Source organism: Cryptomeria japonica, chromosome 7 (genome assembly GCF_030272615.1).
Source record: "Cryptomeria japonica chromosome 7, Sugi_1.0, whole genome shotgun sequence".
NCBI classification, from domain to species: Eukaryota; Viridiplantae; Streptophyta; class Pinopsida; order Cupressales; family Cupressaceae; genus Cryptomeria; species Cryptomeria japonica.
This window is the reverse complement of record NC_081411.1, coordinates 774,808,908-774,821,704: the sequence shown is the minus strand read 5'-3', so window position 1 is coordinate 774,821,704 and position 12,797 is coordinate 774,808,908.

Here is a 12,797-nt window from a genome sequence, read left to right as displayed (position 1 = left end):
AGAGTCTTTTTGACAGTGATCACATGCTAAATCCAAATAGGTGTTCAGTTTCATCGCATCAAATCAAGCTAGACATTTTGTTTCGTTAATCGGTTCTTGTTCAATCAGGTACAGAATTGGTATTATCTCTTTGCTCAACTGATTCTAGTTCAATCAAGTTCTAAATCGGTACCCGCTTCTTGATCCATCAAGTTCTAGATCGGTACCCACTTCTTGATCCATCAAGTTCAAGATCGATATCTTCGCTCTTCATCAGTCCTAGTTCAATCAAGTTCAGGATCGGTATCACTTTGATCAACCTGTTCAGATTCATCGCTTCAAATCAAGTTGAATATCTCACTCTTCATCCATTTGTGATCCATCAAGTTGTGATCCATCAAGTTCAAAACCGGTATCTCTTCCACATCAACTATTCTTTGAATCAATGTGTTGCTCGCACATCAATTCAAAGAGGGGCAAATGTAATACCCTAAAAATGGTCATCTAAACCATGGGCCCCTAATCTCAACTACTTCACCAAGGCCCTAACCAAAGGCAATTAAATCAATCTTGAGCACTTAATTAATTAATTCCTAAATCGTCAATATTACATGGCAAATTAATCACTTCAATTAAAAATATCATCAAAATCTCTTTAATCAATTATCCTATTTATTTAATTAAATATCCAAGCATATTTAATTAATAAATCAATTTGTCATTAAATCATCAAAAAATAATTAATCATCAAAAAGGAATTATTTTGAAAAAGAAATCAATTTGAGATAATTCAAAAAAGGAGCAAAATTGAATAAAAGAAAATAAATCAAAGAAAGCTTGCTTTAAGAAAGGAAAATGGAATAAATCAGTTTTTTTGATTTTATCTTAATTTTAGCTCAACCTTATTTCCTTAAACCTGAAGAAAGAAGTCAATCGTATCAAATCACCTAGATTGTGCTTCCTCTTGGAGAATCTTGACCGCTCATCGACAATCAATCTCGATTGTTGTTTTCTCTCTGGATTTTCTATAAATTCAGGCTCTCATCTCTCAATCAAAGAACCCTGGAGATTTATTGTTATTATGTTGTTTTTGCTCTAGAGTCATTGAGAATATTGTGCATTGAGATTATTGCATCTTATTTTTTTGCATATTAGTTTAATCATGTTAGCTTGATTAGAATCATATAGCTTGATAATCATTGCTTGCATCCATCTAGCTTAATTTGCTCAATCTTGCATCCATTTAGCTTTATTTTGCATTCATATAGATTAAATCCTTCGTCTTGGTGTAGTCTAGTCACTGGTATTGCTTAGATAAATCTGGGAGCAAGTCTATACTCACGTCTTTTAAGAGGAAATAGCCGATTTGTTATGGTTTTTACATTGATTGATTGTATCTGTCTAACCATGCATGCAATGACTTATTGAAGTGTTTGTGTCTTATAGCTTACAGGATTACCACTTTTCACACACACAATATATACCTATAAAATAATTCACAAGGGTCTTGCTCTTTTGTTATAATGATATCTCTAACTTGTTCCACCATTGCATCTATGCAATTATAGATGTCACCTAATATTGGTTGATCAATATCACAATAACAAATGAGAGTGTATATTGGCTTAGTGAAAGATAGTAAATAATATATTTGAACCCACCAATCATCATCAAGAATTTAATCTTATGATATTAGTTGTTCTATTTGTTTGATATTGCCTCCAAACTACCCAAACAACACTAATCACCATACTTTTCAAGGCTTGTTTGACATCCACAACCCTTATGAAAACAATGTAGTGCATGGAAAAGTGTGTCTCAACCACCTTCAACTAAAAAATAATTATTTTTAGAAACATATATATTTTATAAATATTTCAAAAAATAAATTTTAAAAAAATAATACATTTGAATTTTTTTAATAGAAAAGAAAACTTTAACAAATCTAACTTGGCAAATCGTTTGTATATGGCGTATGATATGTGATGATTACAAATAAACATCAGAATTTATTTAATTTTTTCATAAGTTTTATATATCCATTGAATTTTGCCATTTTTTGAAGCATTAAGTTCAAAAAATGAACTACAGAAAGAGTCCACCAAATGTTTGGATACTTTTCTTCCACAACCAAACTTGTTGCTTTGCATACTACTTTTGCATTATTTGCGATCGCGTGAGCAACACTTTCTCGTCCAATTGACTCAATTGCTTCAACATTGCATTCTAGTGCTTTCAAAAACATTGCCCCCTTTAGGCTCATTGCAACCATATTGATTAGTGGTCTTTTTTAGCATTATTCCATCCATCACAAATGATAAAAATCTCTTACGTTTTCTATGAAGCCAAAATCACTTGCAATTGTCTATCAATAATTTTTTATTTAAGTCAAAAGAGTGGTACAAACCTTCTTGTACCCTAGGCTTTTGTATCTTGTTAGAGCTTCATTAATTGACTTGATCATCTTTTGTCAATATGGAAAGCGAACCACATTAAATTAAATTTCATTTCCATACAAACAACATGCTATATTCTAATATGTATTCTCTCAACTTTACAAAATTAAATGCCTTTTCAAGAAGTTCTAAATTGCTCCTCTTATGACCAATAGATGTTCTTGAAATTAGATGGAAAAATGGTCTATTTAGAACTCATGACACATTCATTTAAAACTTTCATCGCCTTAATATTTTTCAATGATGTGACATATTCCATAATGAAGTTTCAACATTTGGTTTGATCTACTTGTTATTTTCTAATGTTCTCACATCAAAACGATGATGATGACACCATAATTAATATCCTCTAAAAATATGTAAGTCCATAAAATTAAAAAATATAATTAATTATACATTAAGTTTATAAAACACAAACTATAATTTATAAATTAATTTAAGAATGCCATATAAATAATTTATAATATATATTTAATATTTACTATTTCAAAATATAATTTTACAAAATATATAATCTAACAATTTATAATTATATGCACATTGACATTGAAATTTACTAATTTAAATAAATTAAATATATTATATATAACTATTATTTAATTTCATCAAAATCATAAAATTTTATAATATATTATAAATTTATAAAGAAACAAAATTAAATATAAATAAAAAATAAAAACTATTAATTATTTTTTAAATTTGTTTAGCATAACATATTCAAAATATTTATTAAAATACATTAAATTTTATTTAATGTACTCAATATCCTTAATTTTTTTTTAATTCTTATCGCTACACTACAAACACTACGTAATGAGTGTAGCATATATTATAATTTATAAACAAACAGTATAATTTATTAAGAGTAAAAATTATTAACCTAAAAAGTACGCGGTACATGCCCTACCAAATGGAGAGAACGAAGTAGCAGATGAAGAAATTCCAAAAATCGCACAAGATGAAGGAATTCCAAAAATCACAGGTGATGAAGAACTTGCAGATGAAATTGCCAGAATTCGCAACGAATAAATTTTGCAGAGGAATATCCAAATCTCGCAACGAATCGAATAGCCTCACCACAACGAAAACAAAATGTCTGAAATACTTTTTAACGCCATATTGAAGGATTCCCGTAGTGTTATTTATAAGGTTTTAACCACGAAAAATAAGTTTTGCTTTCATAGTTTTAGAAATTTGGAATATATTTTTAGAAATTTTACTGCAGTTGCCTAAAATTTTACTGCACTTAAAACAGGTCTTTTTTGGGCAGTCGAATTCCTACGAATCCGGCATGGCAAATAGGTTTTGCTTTTTCGACGGGCTAATACGGTTTCTAATCCGTATTTGTGTCGAATCGTATCCGTATTCATTCACCGTACAAAACCTAGATTTATTTTTCTCTAAGATGAGCTAGTTTGTAGGTGCTAAAAAAAATACCTGCTTCAAAAAGGGTTCAAAAAATGTCGAAGATTGAAAAATGGTTTGTTAATTCTATATCATGTTAAATTTGCAACGCAAGCACCTACAAAATCAAATAACAAAACAAGACATTTTACAAAGTCAAGAGAAGCTAGAAAAAATTTGCTTCGAAAGAATTGCTTGCTATATTCCTCAAAAGTAAACAATATGGGAATGAATACAAAAGAGTAGAAAGGTCTGCTTTATAGAAAAGAAAAATAAACATAATCTAAAATTAAGAAACTAAAATTAACTCAAAGAAATTAAAGTTAGCTCAAACGAAATCTTAAGTGAACTTTAATCTTGAAAACACATGTCTATATATATATATAATGCATTAAAAAGAATCTACACATACCAACAACATTGGAAGTGTTAGTGTACGTTTTATTATATACCGAATATTAGAATAAAATACCCAAGGATACTCTATCCTCTCTTGAAAAACCACCACTCACGTTAAGATTGTGAAAAGACTATATGGCGATTCCAAAGTTTCATCCATCGGGTCTTAACATGTGGATAAGTTCAATGGGCATTGTGATATGCTAGTATTACACAAAGAGACTTACGCTTGGCTCATTCAATTCACAATGGAGATTTATCATTTGGGTTCTGGATCATGGATTTCAAGAAAACTGAAAAGGAGATAAGGTTTAGAAATTCTAATTTATTCCTAAAAATTCAGGAGATGGTAAACACTGGGTGAAACTAATAACAACACTTTGTTTCGCCACACTTAGGACAACTATGCAAAGCATTGGCAATCTTCTAAGGTTGTGCTTAAGATTTTCACACTTATGAATAATACCAACAATTGAACAATATTACTTAAAGTAGAAGTTAAGCATCCACATCAAAAACTCAGGCTAACTTTACACATTGAATAAAAATCATTCATCCAACAAAAGTATGAGCAAAAAGTTTCACCAATCTAAACTATCAAACCCTTCATTCATCTAACATACATGAAATAAAATCTAAACTATGATGAGGGATAATAACCATGCCAACTCCAGAATAAAAGAGGTAATCACCATCAATTCGAACAATGCATTACTTATTACTTTGGCAATTGTATGCAACAATTTACTTATCTCAACATGTTTTGCAACATGCCCTCATAATTTACAAATGAGGGGTGAGCTCAATTTATAGGCTCCCCAATTACAATTCAATGGCCAAGATTGATTTCCAATCAACGGTCGAGATTAAAACAACCTATTGATGTGTATTTTGTACACAGCCTAACACAGAATAAAATACCCAAGGGTACCTTATCCTCTCTTGAATAAAGCCTCTGATTGCTGAAGATGTCGCGAAAAAGGATCAATCAGGATGACTCCAAGGTTCTTTGATGTAGGGTCTCTACATGTGGATAAGCACCAGTGGTCGTTGTGAATGTTGTTTCTTCAAGGGGTCTTACGCACTTTCTGAGAAAGCTAGTCCGTGTTGCTCTTGTTTGACTGCAGGAAAAGGATTTTCCTAATACTAACAAATTCTCAAAAAAGCTCAAAAGGTAAGGATTTGCAAGAGATAGGTTCTAATCTAGCCTTAAGAATGACTCAATGTAGGCTTGACTTGGTAAGATTCTACCAATTTCAGTATGGCCAAGTAATTACAACTCCACTGAAATTGATGCGATCTTCTAAGGTGATTAATGATTTTCAAATCATCAAGAATCATAGACACTACCATGAAGGTACATATCAATAGTTCAAAAATGATTGAAGGTTCGAGCAATCCAAATATTTCCAGTTGACCACACAAGGCGTCCTTACAATCAGTAAGAAGCTAGTGGTTTGGAACATGAATCTCACCAAAGATCAAGCTCAACACTTAGTCCTTCAAACTTTAAACACTACTTCGACTGAGAATGATTCAAGAAAGTAAACAACCATGAAGATAGCCATAAGAATTGCAACAAAACACCATAACTTCAATATTTTATTGATCTCAAAGCCAAAATAGACAACAATTGCTTGAAATTCTTTCTTCAATGCTCAATCTTACTACAAAATAACTTTCTTCTCTCAAAAGCTCTAATCTTCTGACTTCTAACTATCTGACTCTCTAATCTCTAATTACAAAATGAAAATGAGTGAGGGTATATATAGCATCCTCAATTACAATGAACGGCCCAGATCAAAAGAAGATCAATGGCTAAGATTTTGACACCTAAACCCTAATTAGGGTTTATTACAAAAAGTCCCCTTTTTATTGAACAATATTAAATGCATAGCCAAATATTTAATTGGCACAAAAATCTAGGAAACATAGACCAATGATAATTAAGGTGCCACATCATTTACAACAACCTCTCTTCTAGAACCTTATTCCCTTTCCAATGCTCTTTCTTAGCATATGCAATGAATCTAGACACAATTCCTTCAATCTCAGCAATAGGAATCTCAGGAAGATTCCTCATTCGTTCCTCCAAGTGGATAACCTGATCAAAAGCCTTGAGAAGAGCCGCATCCCATTCAGGTTCGAGTTCTTTGATTTTCTCAATAAGGAGCATAGTGGCGAACATTTGATCCCGTTGCTCATCTGTGATAACATTCTCATCTTTGCAAAAGATGACCTTGACTCTTTCTTCTAACTCTTGAAGATCCAGATCTGTCTCAACTTCGATCCTCCTGCCAAGAATAGTACATAACACCCCAAACACCTTGTCCATAATCAGATGGATGACTTCTTCAACTTGATTGCATTTGGTGTTGATGTCTTCGAAAAGAACTTCCTTCATCTGGAGTAGGGTTGACCACTGGAGTAAATTATGAACTCCTCCATCCATTATCTTTTCTTGTGCTAGGATCTTCCTTGGTGTTTGCCTGATTACTTGTAGGACAGGAATGATAACATCTCTAGTATGAGCGAAAGCAGCTACAGTTATCATTAGGTTGTGTATGATCTCAAGAACCTAGATAGCTCGATGGATTGTCTGCATCATTCTTGTTGCAAATTCAACGGCAACTGTGTGGGATTTGTCAATCCAAGAGCTCATAAGCTGAACCAAGCTCTTGACCCTCTCTACCTCGCTAACTGATTCAAGGGGAAGTGCTTGCACAGGAGATACTGCTGGATCCTGACGTCCCAAAGGCTGATTGAGATGGCTAAAGTAGCCTCTCCAAGCACCGACCTCTCTCTCAAGCTTTCTATTTTTTTCTATTTCTTCCTTAAGTTTGTCTTTAAGTGCCTCAAATGAATCGGTTGCCTCATCCAGTGTTTGCTCAGCGGTGAGTGGACCAAGTTCAAATGTTTCTGCATCATACTCCTCTGCAAGGATTTCACCTTCATACTTGTCCACTGCTGGTGTAGCTATCTGCAATTTCCTGGATCCTGTCTCATCTCTGATCATCTTGGACATCTTAGTGGCCTTCCTTTTCTCTGTTACTTCCTGAGAATTTCCTACAAGGCTCTCTAAGTCAATCACATTATCTTCATCCTTGATCACAATCACCCTTGTTAGTCTCTCTTTCAGCCAATTTGGAATGGTTGATCTCGTCTCTCTAACTTGTATCTCTTTAGGCAATGATTCTTCTTCTCGGAGAGGAGATGTCACTTCATCATCATTCTTCTCTTCATATAGCTCATTGACTTGGGGAGATTTACTTGATGAACGTTGAGGTGCCTGCCCTTCTTCGTGTTTATCATTCTATACCATTGATTCCATAGATTCTTCAACTTCAAGCGCCCTCCTCTCTTGTCTTACAACTTGACTTGTCCCTTTTTCATGTCGAGAAGATGTGTCGGATGAGCGGTCTCGATTGGCCTCTTGCTTCTTCTTGGAGGGTTCCCTTTTCTCAGGTCTTTCTTTCCTCTTCGAGCCTCTAGGATGAGGATTGCCTTTACTTGCACTTCGAAGATTGTCTTCACTTGCGCTTCTAGGATGAGGATTGCCTTCACTTACACTTGCTCCTCCTTCTCCTGGTTCATTCTGCAAAGTAAAAGTCATTTGTATGTTATGTTCTCTCAACTTTTGATGTTGCACATCTACCCATCTGCGAGTACATGACAAGACTGGAGCCATCAAAGCATCTAGGTCCAAAACCTCAAGCTCGTTCCAATCTATCCTCATTGCTTTGTCTTCTCAGTCATAAGATGATTGGAGATGTCTGCCACTGTCCTGAGCTTGATCAGCCACTCTGTAGACTTTGCATCTCCTGATGAAATCTAAAGGCAATCTGGAATGCATCTTTCTTTTTACTTCAAAATCACTTGAGAGATTCATCCAAAAGTCCTCCACTTGAAATTCATGCTTGTACTTTCTACCAACTGTCTCTTCTATATACCCATAAGGATCAAAATTCTCTCTCAAGGCAAAAAATGAAAATGAGTATAAGGCCAACTCCCTCTCTGCATCATCCAAGGCTAGAGAATTAGGACATACCTCAACTGAGTTCCCTAGTATGATAGGCACAGGAATTCCATTTCCATGCCTATGTCTGAATGCCTTTGCATAAGCCGCCAACTGCCTAGTTACCTCAAATAGCACTATCCTGTCTATTGGATATCTCGGCAACATATAGGGAGGCGAAGGACACCCATGAACTCTAATATATGTAAATTTTTGGAATTGGATGAACCAAGCACCATACCTCTTTACAAGCTCTTGTGCATCTTGAGATAGCCGATTGTGAATCCCGCCTTGCAATATCCTGGTGATATTCATCGTGAAGGTATCATTGACTAACTTGTAGTCACTCCCAGGTGGATGATGCAAATGAACATAAGAGTCACAAACTCTGACTTCCCCGGGCCCTCTTCCGATCACTCCTCTGTGAGGTAGTCCTGCATATTCGAAACTCCTGATCAAGGCATATATGATGTACGAGCTCATGTGGAATGACTTGGTAGCCTTTAGTCTTCTCAACTGCACATCCAAGCAATGGCTAATAATTCTAGCCCAATGAATTGTTCCTTTTCCTTGAACTATCACTTGGATGAAGTAGAACATCCACTTCTCAAAATAAAAGGCTTGAGGAGCCCCTGTAACTCGATTGAGCAAAGTTATCAAATCTCTGTACTCCTCCTGGAAGTCGATCCTATGTGGTGTGTTGGGAATCTTTCTCAGGCGAGGACGACTTTTGAGTAACCAATTCTTATTAATGATGCTCAAGCAAGTGTCTGGATCATCTTCATACATGGACCTGGCTCCTTCTAAGCTTTTGTAAATCATATCTCTATGCTCTGGAAGATGAAGAGCCTCACTTATAGCCTCCTCTGAAAGGTAAGCCAAAGTGTTCCCCTCCTTGGACACGATTGATCTTGATTGTGGGTCATAATGGCGAGCACACTCGATCATCAGCTCATGGCACTGGATTGTTGGAGGGAAACCGACCGCCTTGATGATGCCACTTTCAATTATTCTCTTTGCGACAGGTGATGGCTTTTCAATGTAAGGGACCTCTCGAAACTGCTTCATACTGAAGTTTCCCAAGTTGGTATCTCCAAATGTTGCTCCACTTTGACACGATCTTGGTCTCCAATTCTTCATTCCTTTGATCTTCCTTCATGAGAGCTGGACGACTGGTGGATGCTCCTGCCTTTGGGGTCGCCATCTTGATACCTACACAACATTTCATAATGAGTAATATATTTTGCAACTTAGAAATATAGAGTAGAAAGGAAGATTGAAGCTTTTAATTTAGGAAACTTCATGATAAATCTTTGAGTTATCATTTCCTAATTTAACTATGCAATTTGAGGTTCAAAATTCAAAATTTCAACATTGGACTAGGAAGATTCACGTCATACCTCCACTTGATAACTAATTCTAAGAAATGATGCAAAATTAGGAAAATTCGCTAGGCAAAAGGTAGATCGAAGTCCTCAAAAATGCACTTCCTTTATCAACTCCACCACCTCTAGCCTTCAACAAAATTCGCTCCAACTAGATCAGATTTCGCACTTCTTCCTTGCTTCTCCAAATCGCACTTGAAATAATGATTGAATGATTGATTAAAATGGTTCAAAACACCAATATTATATAGGCGCTCACCACCTCATTTTCCATAGGCCGACTTGGTAAAATAAGACCCAAAATAAACAAAAATTAATAAAAGAAGAGGCCGACTTTACAAAAATATTAAAATGATACCTCAAGCGCTCTATCTTTTAATTTTTAATTTAATAATAATTAATTTCGAATGCCTTAATAATAATAAAAATCGATTTTCCAAGGCTTAAATTAATTATTAAATACCAACGCACCCTTATTAAATGCCAATTTAATTAAAAAAAATTAATTATCTCAATAAAAAAATTAATTTGTTCAATAAAAAAATTAGGGTTTAAATGACACCTAAACCCTAATTAGGGTTTATTACAAAAAATCCCTTTTTTATTGAACAATATTAAATGCATAGCCAAATATTTAATTGGCACAAAAATCTAGGAAACATAGACCAATGATAATTAAGGTGCCACATCATTTACAACAACCTCTCTTCTAGAACCTTATTCCCTTTCCAATGCTCTTTCCTAGCATATGCAATGAATCTAGACACAATTCCTTCAATCTCAGCAATAGGAATCTCGAGAAGATTCCTCATTCGTTCCTCCAAGTGGATAACCTGATCAAAAGCCTTGAGAAGAGCCGCATCCCATTCAAGTTCGAGTTCTTTGATTTTCTCAATCAGAGCATAGTGGCGAACATTTGATCCCGTTGCTCATCTGTGATAACATTCTCATCTTTGCAAAAGATGACCTTGACTCTTTCTTCTAACTCTTGAAGATCCACATCTATCTCAACTTCGATCCTCTTGCCAAGAATAGTACATAACACCCCAAACACCTTGTCCTGAATCGGATGGATGACTTCTTCAACTTGATTGCATTTGGTGCTGATGTCTTCGAAAAGAACTTCCTTCATCTGGAGTAGGGTTGACCACTGGAGTAAATTATGAACTCCTCCATCCATTATCTTTTCTTGTGCTAGGATCTTCCTTGGCGTTTGCCTGATTACTTGTAGGACAGGAATGATAACATCTCTAGTATGAGCAAAAGCAGCTACAGTTATCATTAGGTTGTGTATGACATCAAAGAACCTTGGAGTCATCCTGATTGATCCTTTTTCGCGACATCTTCAGCAATCAGAGGCTTTATTCAAGAGAGGATAAGGTACCCTTGGGTATTTTATTCTGTGTTAGGTTGTGTACAAAATACACGTCAACACAACCTAACCCTTATCAAAGTTTCTCAAAATAGATCAAATATTTGTCGGATGAGAGACAAGTGGCACAAGATGCTATCTTTTAAGATTGCACCCCCTTCTTCTGCTGAGAGGTAGTGTGTTCAATGAACCTGGACATGTTGACTTGAATTTTCCAATTTGTGCTGAAAATTTTGCCTAAATATGGAAATTTGTCTGGAATACTCTTCTTGCCACCAATTTATGTTTTGCGCATGGGAGCTTGTCTTTGACTCTTCAGAAATGAAATCCTTCAACAAATCTAGAATTTCTTTCAATATTTTCACCAAGTCTGAAAACTTTTCCTTCTTGATGCTTGGAGACTCTTTCAGGTGCCTTGAATTTGGAGAAGAATTTGATTCATTTGCTTGTCTTGTCAAATTTATTTCTTCCATGCCTTGGCATGCTTCGTGTCAATTTGTTTGCCCTTGGACTTGGAATGTTCTTGGACAATCAACCTTCAATTTGTCTTAATCTGTTTTATGCCTTGGAAAGAGTTTGAACAATCATCTCCTTGTGTTTGGTGGATTTGGAAAAATTTGGACAGTCATGAGCCTTCTTGTCTTTGGCAGATTTGGAAATATGATCAAACAATTTGTTTTCCAATTTCCTTTGATCTTGATTTATGGTGATCTTGGAAGAATACATGTCATCCTTATGCTTGCTTAGCAAATTTCCTCCTGGCAAGGTGGAATTTACACATCCTTGGACAAGTTTCAATTTGTGTCTTACTTTATTAGACAAACCTTGACTAATCTTTTCCTTCCAAGGCAAACTTGGATTGCCCTGTCTTCATGGATCAAATTTGGAGATCTGATCACTACGCTTTATTTATTCTTTCCATGTCATGTGCTTGGAAGATCATTCTCCAAGCCTTCTCTTTTGATTATCCAACTTGATTGCTTGGAAGTTTAGATAGTTTGTTTTGCTTTATTCCTCAACGAATTTGGATAACATTCTTCCTTAATCCTGGTAGGGAGGACTTTCTTGAATCTTGGACATCAATGATTTGTTCTTGGAAGATCATTAGTCATTCCTTCTCAAGCGGACTTAGAAGACAAGATATGTTCTTCTTTGTAGGCGAATTGGAATATGCTAAGACATATTACTTTGTCTTTGTACTCATCAACTTCCAATCTGCTATATTTTAATTCGATGTCTATGATTAACCTAGATGAGTCTTGGACATGTCGAACTTATTGAGTGCTTCCTTCAACTTTTTGGAAAGCTTTGTTTCCTATCTCCATGCGAATTTGTTTGTCTCTGTTTGAAGTCTAATAATTAGATCAAGTTCTATCATGTTTGGAAGTTGCTTACTTTGCTCATCCTTGGTGAATTCTGGACATAGGCTTATGCTCCACCTTTGGTGAACTTGGATGATGTCTTGACATGTTTATTGCCAACTTGTGAGGTAGATTTGGATGAGAATTTGAACATGTCTAGATAGACTTGGCAAAAGACTTTGCCATGTGCTCATGCTTTGTTGCCTTGGATGAACTTTGGACAATCACTTTCCAACTTTCTTGACCTCGTGTAGGAATTTGACTAACTCTTGCCAAGAGTTAATTAACCAATGGTAGGAGTTTACCATGTGTCTGACAATTTTACTTGCCTAGGCGGACTTTGATCATGCTTGGAAGGAATTCATCTTCTCCTTGTCACACCAACTTGGAAGACTCCATGCCAAGGCAGACTTGGAAGATTGTCGG